The sequence below is a fragment of the Papaver somniferum genome, chromosome 5 (genome assembly GCF_003573695.1).
Source record: "Papaver somniferum cultivar HN1 chromosome 5, ASM357369v1, whole genome shotgun sequence".
In the NCBI taxonomy this organism is placed as follows: Eukaryota; Viridiplantae; Streptophyta; class Magnoliopsida; order Ranunculales; family Papaveraceae; genus Papaver; species Papaver somniferum.
The window spans coordinates 125,353,328-125,364,698 of record NC_039362.1 but is presented as its reverse complement, the minus strand read 5'-3'; positions in this window follow the sequence as shown (position 1 = coordinate 125,364,698).

Below are 11,371 nucleotides of genomic sequence, written 5' to 3'. Positions count from 1 at the left end.
ATAAGTTTAAGTTGACGAATAATAATTTTTTGAAAATAACCAAATTAAGTATGCATACTGCTAAGCGGACTTAAGTACCCAGAATAAGTTTGTTTTCAGTTCACAAACTCCACCAGAAATTCATGGGATGTGAAGTTCCGACAGTACGCATACTGGTACGCGGAATTTATTTCCGATTTTCCTGAACAACAAAGTACGCATACTTTGGTTCAAGGAATAAGGACTTACACACGTATGAGTTATCAAACAATGTTTATATCCAACCATGGTTATATATTCTAAACTCTCATTTCAATCTTTGAAACATTCTTATAGGACGTTATATAGTTATTGTTTACAAACCATTTTTCGTCAAAGCAATTTTCAAGTAATTGAAACTTAATATGACTTTCGTCACTAGTAAAGATGAACTTGGCCAAAACGAAAGCTTGCCAACACATATTTCGAGAAATAGATAAGCGAGATAAACTCGTCTCGAAATAGCAAATGTGCATAATCAAAGTCTATACAGCAATACGATTTTTGTCTCAAGATAGGAGATAGAGTAGATAGACTTTTGAGTGATAGATAAGTTCAAGTCTCCACATACCTTTTAGTCGATGAAGTTCCATCAGTTCCTTGAGTAGTTATTCGTCTTTGTATGATGATCGACATGGATTCTAGATCTCAACTACACTTTATATCCTAGTCCGAGACTCAGCTATAAGTAGACTAGAAATCAAGACTTATAGTTTTGGAAACTAAACTTGACAACAAGCTTGAGATAGCAACGCTTGTGAGTTCGACCGAGCAGTGCTCTAACAGTTATGACTCTCAAAAACATCTCTAAAACATCGTTGATCACTAAAACACATGTGTATATGTATCATGATTAAAGTCTTAAGTGTTTAAATGAACATCAAATTGCTTATTAGTTCATAAGGCATATTTTCCAGAACTATCATTATACACGGTTCTGTAACCGGACCATAGTGTTTATTCTTCTATGTGACTTCAAGAAGAACTTCTCACATGCTTACTTGAAACCCTAATAAGGGTTTTGTATAAACAAAGAATATTTTTCTTAAAGCTCAAGTTATCTTAGCTTGAATTCTAAATAACAACCCTCAGTCTTGAACATCCATAAATAGAGATGCTCTTTCAACTGCGAAATTCAATCCTTAACACTTCTGTCCCCTAGTTGATACCTATAGTCGTACTTCATTGACCTTTTAGGTCTGTGGATAAAAGACTTTACTTAGGAATTCATGAAGCCAGGTCCGAATATCTTTTACCTTGATAGTTCATGTATCGTGCTCTTGCTTTTCTATCGTCCTGATTCTCGTAATCTCTTTCAGGAAAGATAGATAGTAATCACAAAGTTCTTTTCGTCCTATACTTTGTGATTCCTCAAGGTAGATGATAGACGCATTTATGTGTCTAATTTGTCCCAATTGTTTATATTGTTAGTACTCTATTTTGTACTTATTTTATGTCTTTGTAGGTGTTTTTGGAGAAATAAGCTTTTGCGGCGAAATTGGCTAAAAAGTGGTTTTTGCGCTCGTGGGAGAAAATTACTATACGGACTCTCACTTTGGATAAGGGGTAACCTAATTACTAAGGGGCACCCCATTTCAGGACATGTACTAAAGGGACACCGGAACTGGATAGGGGGAGGTCATCTTCAAAGTTTCAAAACTGGATTTTGGCGGGAAAAAAGGCAGCAGCGTCAACAGTTTTGGATCAATGATTTGAGAGACCTAGGAGGCGATTAAATGGGCAAATTTGGTACCCACGGACTCTACAAGACATAGGGGACCTGTTAGAAGCGATTAGACCCATCTAATTGGGCTGGATAAGTCAGAAAATCCACACAAAGTCAAGACAGTGCACACGGCTTCTGTTTAGGGTTTGAGATTAGTTTGAGAGATTTATGGGATATCTTGCGTGGGATATACATCAAAACAGTTGGGTAAAAGTCCTAGAAGATATTTGAGACGAGAGAATAGCTAGAAACAGCCTGTAACGCACAAGAAGAAGATTATTCTTCAAACAACCCGTAAAGAATAATGGAGATTTCCAAGGGGTTTGATCGAGTTTCAAGGGGATTTAAAGCCTATAAATAGTTGGTTTTATGTCATAGAAGGGGGATGAAGTGTTTGGGGGTCGAGCCAGAGCCAGGAGGAGCGAAGAAGAAGGAAAAACAGCAATGTTCACCTGCTGCTGCTGCTGCCATTAAAAAGCTTCAAGAACACGAAGAACAGACTCTCCAGGGCAGACTTATTTTCAGCAGCGTCAACAGCATCAGCGAAGTGTCGCAGTTAGCTGCAGTTATATTCTATCGTTTCTGTTGGACGTGTTTTGTGAGTCTCAGAACCACTATTTTATAACTTTTGACTCTTTTAATCACACTTTGAACTTTGAATTAATATTTTGAGTGTGTGATTGATATGAATAGCTAAACCCCAATACTGGGATGATGGAGGAAGCCATATTTTACACATATAAAAATTATATTTAATTCTTTTATGACTTCTTGCATTTTTATTAAATGTTTTATGATTTTTTTCTTAATTGATTGTCATTTCTTTTGATGGTTTATGCTTGGTCTTAGTACTTTTGATATGCCATGCTTTCGATTTACAGTTAATCTTCTAAAAATCTACCTTGGCAAGAATTAGAGTCCCTATTTTTATGTGAGCTATAATTGTTTTGGAAATAAATATATTAATTATATGAATGATTATGGTGGAATCCTGAGTCCTAGTGTCTCTTGATCCTGTGACAATTTTGTATATATTTTTGCTTTAAAAATCTTTTCAAGTCCGAGCATCGAATCCTTATTTACCGCAATCGAATTACTACAACAAAATGGCGCCGCCGACGCGGACTTGTATATAGATTTGTTTTTAGGTTTATTATTTTATTTTATTTTTTTACTATTATTTGTTCCTTTTTACGTTTCTTTTTGTGTCTTTGATTTACAGGTTCGAAGTGGAATACTAAGGACTTGGGAACAAAAAGCTTAAAGCTAAAAGTTAAAAGCTAAAAGAGAAGAAGAAAAAGACATAATTTTTTTTTTTAGGATTTAATTTTTATTATTATTATTTTTTTTGTATATAGCTTTTATTTATTTATTTTTAGAATTTGTAAATAGGCTTTATTTTTCATAATTTTTGTAATTTTGGACTTTTTATTTGGACTTTATTCTGGACTTTGGACATTATTTTTAAAACCCTACGGAAGGGTTATAAATTAAAAAAAAATTAAATACAAACTGTTTGCAGGGAAGGACGACGATTACTATATCGTCTCGGCCCCTCGGGTTCGCACACGTCATAGGAGTCGTGGCCCGAGTCGACGACAACGGTTCATCGCCCGTCTGGTCTGGTACGAGGTAAGTCCAATCGAAACACCCGAATCTCCTGCAAGCGGGTTACTGTCTGCCTTAAGGTGATAATTGTTTGAGGACGAACCGACTGTCTTTATTTTCCTAGTAAAGGGCAAGGCCTGGCCTAAACAAGATAAGGACTCGGATTTCATCACCGTTTCCTTCTTGCCCGCCTTAGGAAAACGAAACCAAACGCGAACCTAAGCCTAAAATTTTGAATAGAACGAGACCAATAGGGTAACGAGCTTAATAGGAAACTCGTTCGAAAAATATTGGTTGCTCTTTAAGCACATTTCAAAGTTCATGATGGTTTCTGTGAGTTGAATGCGTGACTGCGCCGCCTTGTGATAGCGGTGAGGCCTTGGGTATCAAAGCTCCACTGAGCTTCCCTCGCCTCGATTCAACTTACATTAGCTCGGATTGATTCCAGAGGGGTGTGCTCAAATTGTAACGAATTCCTTTTCGAAGGAATAGAAGCTGGTCTAGAAAACAATCTAAGTGGAGCCATCATGCTTTTTGTTTGCTAGATTCTATAGGTTTGATTTGGTCGAGTCGGACTTGTTTGTGATTGCGTAGAATTCCCCTGCAATTAAGAATGTCGAACTGGTATGATAGAAGCCAATACAATGAATATCGACCTGAATTTGAATATGGACATCATCAGTATTATGACCATAGTGAGAATAGTGACTGGGGACGCCAACCTTTTCAAGGTTATGGTTCATACCATGGTGAGCCCAATTACTATCCGCACGCGCATCAGTCATACGAGCAAGAAGATTATAATACTAGTTCTTCGTCTTTAGAGGATACAATCAAACTTTTGAAAAGTAGTCCTTATTATGATCCTTCAGTTCCTATTCCTTCTCTAGAAGAGACTCTCAGGAATTTAGCTAAGTCATCACGTCAGTTAGCTGAATCGACGTATAAATTAGATGAGGTGAATAATGTAGTTATGGACGAAAGAACTGCAACAACAACTGAATCTGTAGAAGATATCCTCAATAGATTAACTCAAAACTTAGATCCTACACTAAGGGAACTTTCTTTGGAAGAGACCCTTGAGAGGATAGCTGAGTCGACACGTAGACTTGAGTTAGAGACGAATGAAAGTATTGCTCGAAATAACTTGAATTGCCAATATAGTGTATCCAATAATACCCTTGAGAATGAAGATACTTTTTCACATAATCAAGATAACGAGGTTATAATTGGTAACACTACTTATTTAGATAAGGTTCAATCATCTTCGTACTATTATGATGATGAGGATAGTAGTGATGAAGAATCTGAAACATGTAGGCATAGTAATCAGGAATCTAGTAATCCAATTGAGCTTTATAGTGATTATATTATTTCTACTTCAAATCCAAATAATTTTTATGATTATTCACCTATTCAAAAGGACGAGGATTTGATTAGGGATACCACCGTTTTAGACGATGTAGTTTTTCCTTTTGATTACGAAGCCGATAGTGGTTTAGAGGAACGGGTTCATTTCGAAAATACTGTTTTAGAGTCTAGCGACTTAGAAACAATAGTCTTGGAAGAAGAAGATAGACCCGTAGAGATGAGTAAAGATGCACTACCTGATAATAACTTAGAAGAATCTCTTGAATATTTTAAGGACTCTGAAGATACGGAAATTCAAGAAAAAATTAGAGGTCTATCTAGAGAAACTGAAAACTCTAAGTTTGGGGGTGATTATCACTTCCCTAGTGCCTTACCTTTAACTCTCAGAAAGTCCCCACACTTAGGACTTGACATCAATGCCTCAACCATTTTACAAGATTACTTTCATACTCGTTTTCCTGAACCTAGTGATGTCCATAAGGAAGTTCAGTTGTTAGAAACCCATCCTCTGGTTGATGAGGTTAGACCAGGCTATGATACTAAGATCGACTTTGTTTTCCCACCAAATATTTTTCAAACAATTGTGGGAACGTATAAATTTCAAATGTGTCAATTATTAAGTTCTGAGACTAAACCTAATTACTTTAGGATATTAGAATCGACACATTTTCTTAAGAATGACCACTACTCTCACTGTGGTCAATTATGTAAGTCAAACCTGATTGACTTAGAGGATCCTCAATTATTTAGGTTATTATTTTGTGCTTCTAAGTTCTTATTTAAGTACTTACAGACTCTAGGACCTAATAATTCGGATCTCAATTTTGAGGAGTTGCAGCCTAAAGAAATATATTTAGACCCTTTTATAGAACCTGAACCTGAACCACAATTAGATATAGATATCTTAATCAGGAAACTAGGTAAGGGCATGCTAGTCTTGTACATTTTCTTGGTTCACTGCAGTTTCCTTTTGTCAGCTCTTTTTGGTGTTAAAGACCCACAGTTATTCCGGCTACTGTTATACGGTTCGAGTTGACTAATACTTTTCTTAGTCTGGCTGAAGACTTTAAACTTAGCACTTCTTGGGAGGTAACCCAATCTCATGCCAGGTAATATCCTTCCGTAACTCTTTCATTTCAAATGGTAACAGTTTCTCCTTGTTCATGCTTTTAATTTCATCTTTAGAACATTGAGGACAATGTTAGTTTAAGTTTGGGGGTATGGGAGAAACTTTTTAGTATGAATAAATAAACTCCAGAGCTTAGAAATTTATGCCTATTGAGGATTGCACTAACTAATCTAAGTGGATGGAAGCATTTTGATTGTAGGAGTTTGAGGAACCAATCTGATTAGATGGAAACATCTAAAGAGTCTATTCATAAAAGCACAGAGCTCAGGTGTTAGAAATAACATGATAGTTTCACCATATCTCGTTGAGTCCTTTTCACTTCTATTTTTATTTTATTTTTTTAAACTATGTTTCTCTAAGTGATAGGTGGGGCCCACGATTCAAGATGTTACCAATGCTAGGGTGAATTAGAGTGATTGAGATACCATGAAAAAAAAAAAAAAGTTGAAAAAGAAAAGAGATGAAAAAAAAAAAAGATGAAAAAAAAATGGTAGTTACCAAAAAGTAAAAAAAAAAAAAAATTGAGACCAGACCATTTGACCAAAAGGAATAAATTCAATAAAGTCGATCACTGGTACCCTTGTATATGTCAGTGTGTTGATATTAGTCAGACTAGTATCTCAATCCATTAGGATAGGTTCATTTTTGCGGAGGCCTTCAGACAGATATGGGAAACGTCGTTCACTTAGTAAACATCAAAACCATCTATGTTTTCTATATCCATCTTCTTGATCTATCCATGTGATTAGTTTAGACTCCGAATATGATGTCCATAGTGCAACTATCTGAGTAGAGCTCTGTCACTTTATATGAATTTTAGTATGCTTGAGTGCAAACTCGTGTACATCAATTGGAATTTCGCATCAGGGTACTTCTTCCTGTAGTCAATAAGTATGCCAACCAAGGAGATTCTTTAGTGCCTTCCAAGGTTCTGCGTAGATAGCTAAGCTCTGGAGTATTAAGGTTTTGTGGGTACACCTCTGGTAAACCCCCCGGAGACAACACTCCGCCACTAGGGCCACCTAGTGGTTTAACGGCTTACTGCACGTGCTAAGTGTAGTCATTTTATTTTAGATTAGATTTGCTCGAGGACTAGCAAATAATAATTTTGGGGGTATTTGATAGACGCATTTATGTGTCTAATTTGTCCCAATTGTTTATATTGTTAGTACTCTATTTTGTACTTATTTGGTTATTTTATGTCTTTGTAGGTGTTTTTGGAGAAATAAGCTTTTGCGGCGAAATTGGCTAAAAAGTGGTTTTTGCGCTCGTGGGAGAAAATTACTATACGGACTCTCACTTTGGATAAGGGGTAACCTAATTACTAAGGGGCACCCCATTTCAGGACATGTACTAAAGGGACACCGGAACTGGATAGGGGGAGGTCATCTTCAAAGTTTCAAAACTGGATTTTGGCGGGAAAAAAGGCAGCAGCGTCAACAGTTTTGGATCAATGATTTGAGAGACCTAGGAGGCGATTAAATGGGCAAATTTGGTACCCACGGACTCTACAAGACATAGGGGACCTGTTAGAAGCGATTAGACCCATCTAATTGGGCTGGATAAGTCAGAAAATCCACACAAAGTCAAGACAGTGCACACGGCTTCTGTTTAGGGTTTGAGATTAGTTTGAGAGATTTATGGGATATCTTGCGTGGGATATACATCAAAACAGTTGGGTAAAAGTCCTAGAAGATATTTGAGACGAGATAATAGCTAGAAACAGCCTGTAACGCACAAGAAGAAGATTATTCTTCAAACAACCCGTAAAGAATAATGGAGATTTCCAAGGGGTTTGATCGAGTTTCAAGGGGATTTAAAGCCTATAAATAGTTGGTTTTATGTCATAGAAGGGGGATGAAGTGTTTGGGGGTCGAGCCAGAGCCAGGAGGAGCGAAGAAGAAGGAAAAACAGCAATGTTCACCTGCTGCTGCTGCTGCCATTAAAAAGCTTCAAGAACACGAAGAACAGACTCTCCAGGGCAGACTTATTTTCAGCAGCGTCAACAGCATCAGAGAAGTGTCGCAGTTAGCTGCAGTGATATTCTATCGTTTCTGTTGGACGTGTTTTGTGAGTCTCAGAACCACTATTTTATAACTTTTGACTCTTTTAATCACACTTTGAACTTTGAATTAATATTTTGAGTGTGTGATTGATATGAATAGCTAAACCCCAATACTGGGATGATGGAGGAAGCCATATTTTACACATATAAAAATTATATTTAATTCTTTTATGACTTCTTGCATTTTTATTAAATGTTTTATGATTTTTTTCTTAATTGATTGTCATTTCTTTTGATGGTTTATGCTTGGTCTTAGTACTTTTGATATGCCATGCTTTCGATTTACAGTTAATCTTCTAAAAATCTACCTTGGCAAGAATTAGAGTCCCTATTTTTATGTGAGCTATAATTGTTTTGGAAATAAATATATTAATTATATGAATGATTATGGTGGAATCCTGAGTCCTAGTGTCTCTTGATCCTGTGACAATTTTGTATATATTTTTGCTTTAAAAATCTTTTCAAGTCCGAGCATCGAATCCTTATTTACCGCAATCGAATTACTACAACAGTAGATATCTAAAAAAATTTCTTAATTGATAAGATGAGGATTATTCTTGAGAGGTGGTAAAGAATCCAGGCTTCTCAGCTAACTGAGTGTAAGTTTTTTGGATTTTTGCGGTTTGCTATCTTTGTCTATTGCAAACATATTTCCAAGCCTTGATCTTTGATCTAAAGGAAAATCAAATAGGTTGAATTGTTAGAGGCGGATTGGTATCAAAAGTCTTCACTTAATTAGGTCGAAGCAACTCTTAGGTTGTAAAGGACGTCATCTAAGGGAAGTAGTTATGTAAAGCTTTGCGAGGTTCAAGAGATGTAAGGAGTGCGACGTAACAGAATCACTTAGAGGGTGGGTTCGATCTCAACTACATTCCAGTTTGAAGTCTCATAATAGGATAGTGTCTGTAGCGTCTTAATACAATTTGTGTTCAAATGTGGATGAGGTTCCGGGATTTTTCTGCTATTGCGGTTTCTTCGTGAAAAAACTTTTAGTGTCTTGTATTTTCCATATTTTTGTGATTGATTGCCATATTTGTTTCTTGTAGAATTTGTATCTTGAAAGATAGATAACAAGTTTATTACTTTCCATGATTCTGATTGGATTATTTGGATATATACAACTAGATTGATCTTGGATATTGATTTTTGAGATCGTCCAAGTACTCTCCTTAACAATCAGGTTCACGAGTTCTATTGCTAGAATTTCTGATTCAGAATAGATAGAGATATAACTATATATAATTGTTAAGGATCATTAAGTCGGTCTACTTGCAATTATATTAGGTTTTGTCTATACAGGTTGTCGAACGAAAAATTTGTTAGTGTACTTGGTACCCTCTCCTTTTCATAATCTTTTATGTGTTTTAAGAAATTCGGTACCAAGCTAAGAATCCGGATTAATTAGTAAATGATACCAGCTTCATAGGTCTCTTAAGGAGTCCTTAAAAACACTAAACTCCGCGCTTTAGAAGTGTATATATAAGTCTATCGATGGGTTTTGTCCAGATTTTGTCCTTTTTCCTTCATCCAGATTTTGTCCAACTGGGTTTTGCTAGCAATGTTTTAGTAAGGCAATTTAATTCAACATAGTGGTCATCCAGGGGAATTGTGCGATTTCGGTTATTTTGTGGATGTCCATATTTGATTAGACCAAATGTTTCACGGATATTCCAAGAAAGATGACGTTACCGTGTCGGACATAAAACCGACACAACACGGTTATGACACTTCCTGACACGCGATGGACACGCCACAACACATGTCGCGTAAAAATTGACATTGAAAACTTTGCGGATTCTAATTGAACCCTCTCAGACACGCCATAAATTATTCACTTTGGTTTGGAAAATCAAAATAAACTAAATGTGATGCTGATTTATTCTCCTTTTAGTCAAAACTGCATTATTCATGAAAAGCTTTGTTATTATTACACTATTATTAATTTTATTTAATTAGTAATCAAGTATTTTAAAAATAAGAACAATTATTTTGTTAATCAAGTATTTTAAAAATAAGAATAATTATTTTGTTGAGTAGATTGTTGTAAAATTTCATTTTTAGTGGTGTGAGTAATACATATAATGTGTCCCTGTAACCCGCTTTTTTGAGATTTGACGTGTCCCTGTAACTGTGGCATGTCATAATTGTGTCCCGTGTCCATGTTTGTACAACATATAATCATCTCTTAGAAGTTTGGATATGTCCTTATAAAACACATAAGGTTTAATCACAAATACGATTTTTTTTCACGTATTGTAATGTATCCGTGTCTTGGAACTTTGTTGAAGAAACTACATTAAATACTTTTGCGAAACATCTTCGAGAAGCTAGCAATCCATGACACAAGTCCTCAAAGTGTTAAAGAAGAACTTAAACTCAATAAGAGTATTAAAGGAAGACAACCTTAATCAAGTAGAAAATTTCTTCAGAAAAGTACAACAATCTTCTACATTTAAGAAATTCATTCACCGAAATTGAAATATCTCAACTCAAAGATTTGCAAGACAAGATTTAACTGAAGTACTCATCAGTGGAAGCATTATCAGACAAAATGCATTCTACTGGACATATCACGTTGTACTCTTTTTTTTTCTTTGTCAAGGTTTTGACCAATTGAGTTTTCTTTATTAAGGTTTTAACGAGGAAACATATGTTTGTCCAACAATGTCTGAGTCTTTACAGGCTTATGAAATTTCAGGTTTTTCTCTTTTGATTTTTCCTGATATATTTGTAATGACTTAGCCACAATGGTCATCAGGGGGAGTGTTCTAAACCAAATTTATTTACTAACATGCCCTTCGTGTCTAAGATTAGGGTCTACTTATCTTGGACATCAATTCTTCTGTCTATATAAATAGGGGCTTAAACTCTGTATTATCACACAACTGTAGAATTCTGACTCTTTTTCTTCTCCTGTACTCCGTGTCTTCTTCTCTATTTCTAAAACCAATATAATGTAACATTGTTCTAAGATATTGGCTATTGTGGATGTTAATGTGGTACAATGGTACAGTGATATCTTCTTAGTATAAAGGACGTTTAAACTTTTATATAAGTTTTGTATAAAAGAACCCACAATTTGGGAATACTCTCATAAATTGGGGGATATTTTAGGTTAAATAATACTTAATACGTTGATAAGGGGTGTCCAAAAAGATTAAAGAGACTAATTATTTTTTCCAATATCGTCATAGACTTCATAAATAAATACAATGCTGACTCTTTCTATTTTATCAGATGAGGTTTCAATTAAAACATCTAAAATTTTTGCTTTGAAAAACACACAACTATTTTGTTTGAATTGAAGTGTATAGTTATCGATTGACCATAGATCGATTAACCTTTGTACTGGATTAACATCAAGAGCATAGGTACTTGTCGAATATCAAGAGCATTCACCAACTTTGACATCCAAGTTAAATAAGTCTAAAATTGAAGCAAGAGTTACATAGTA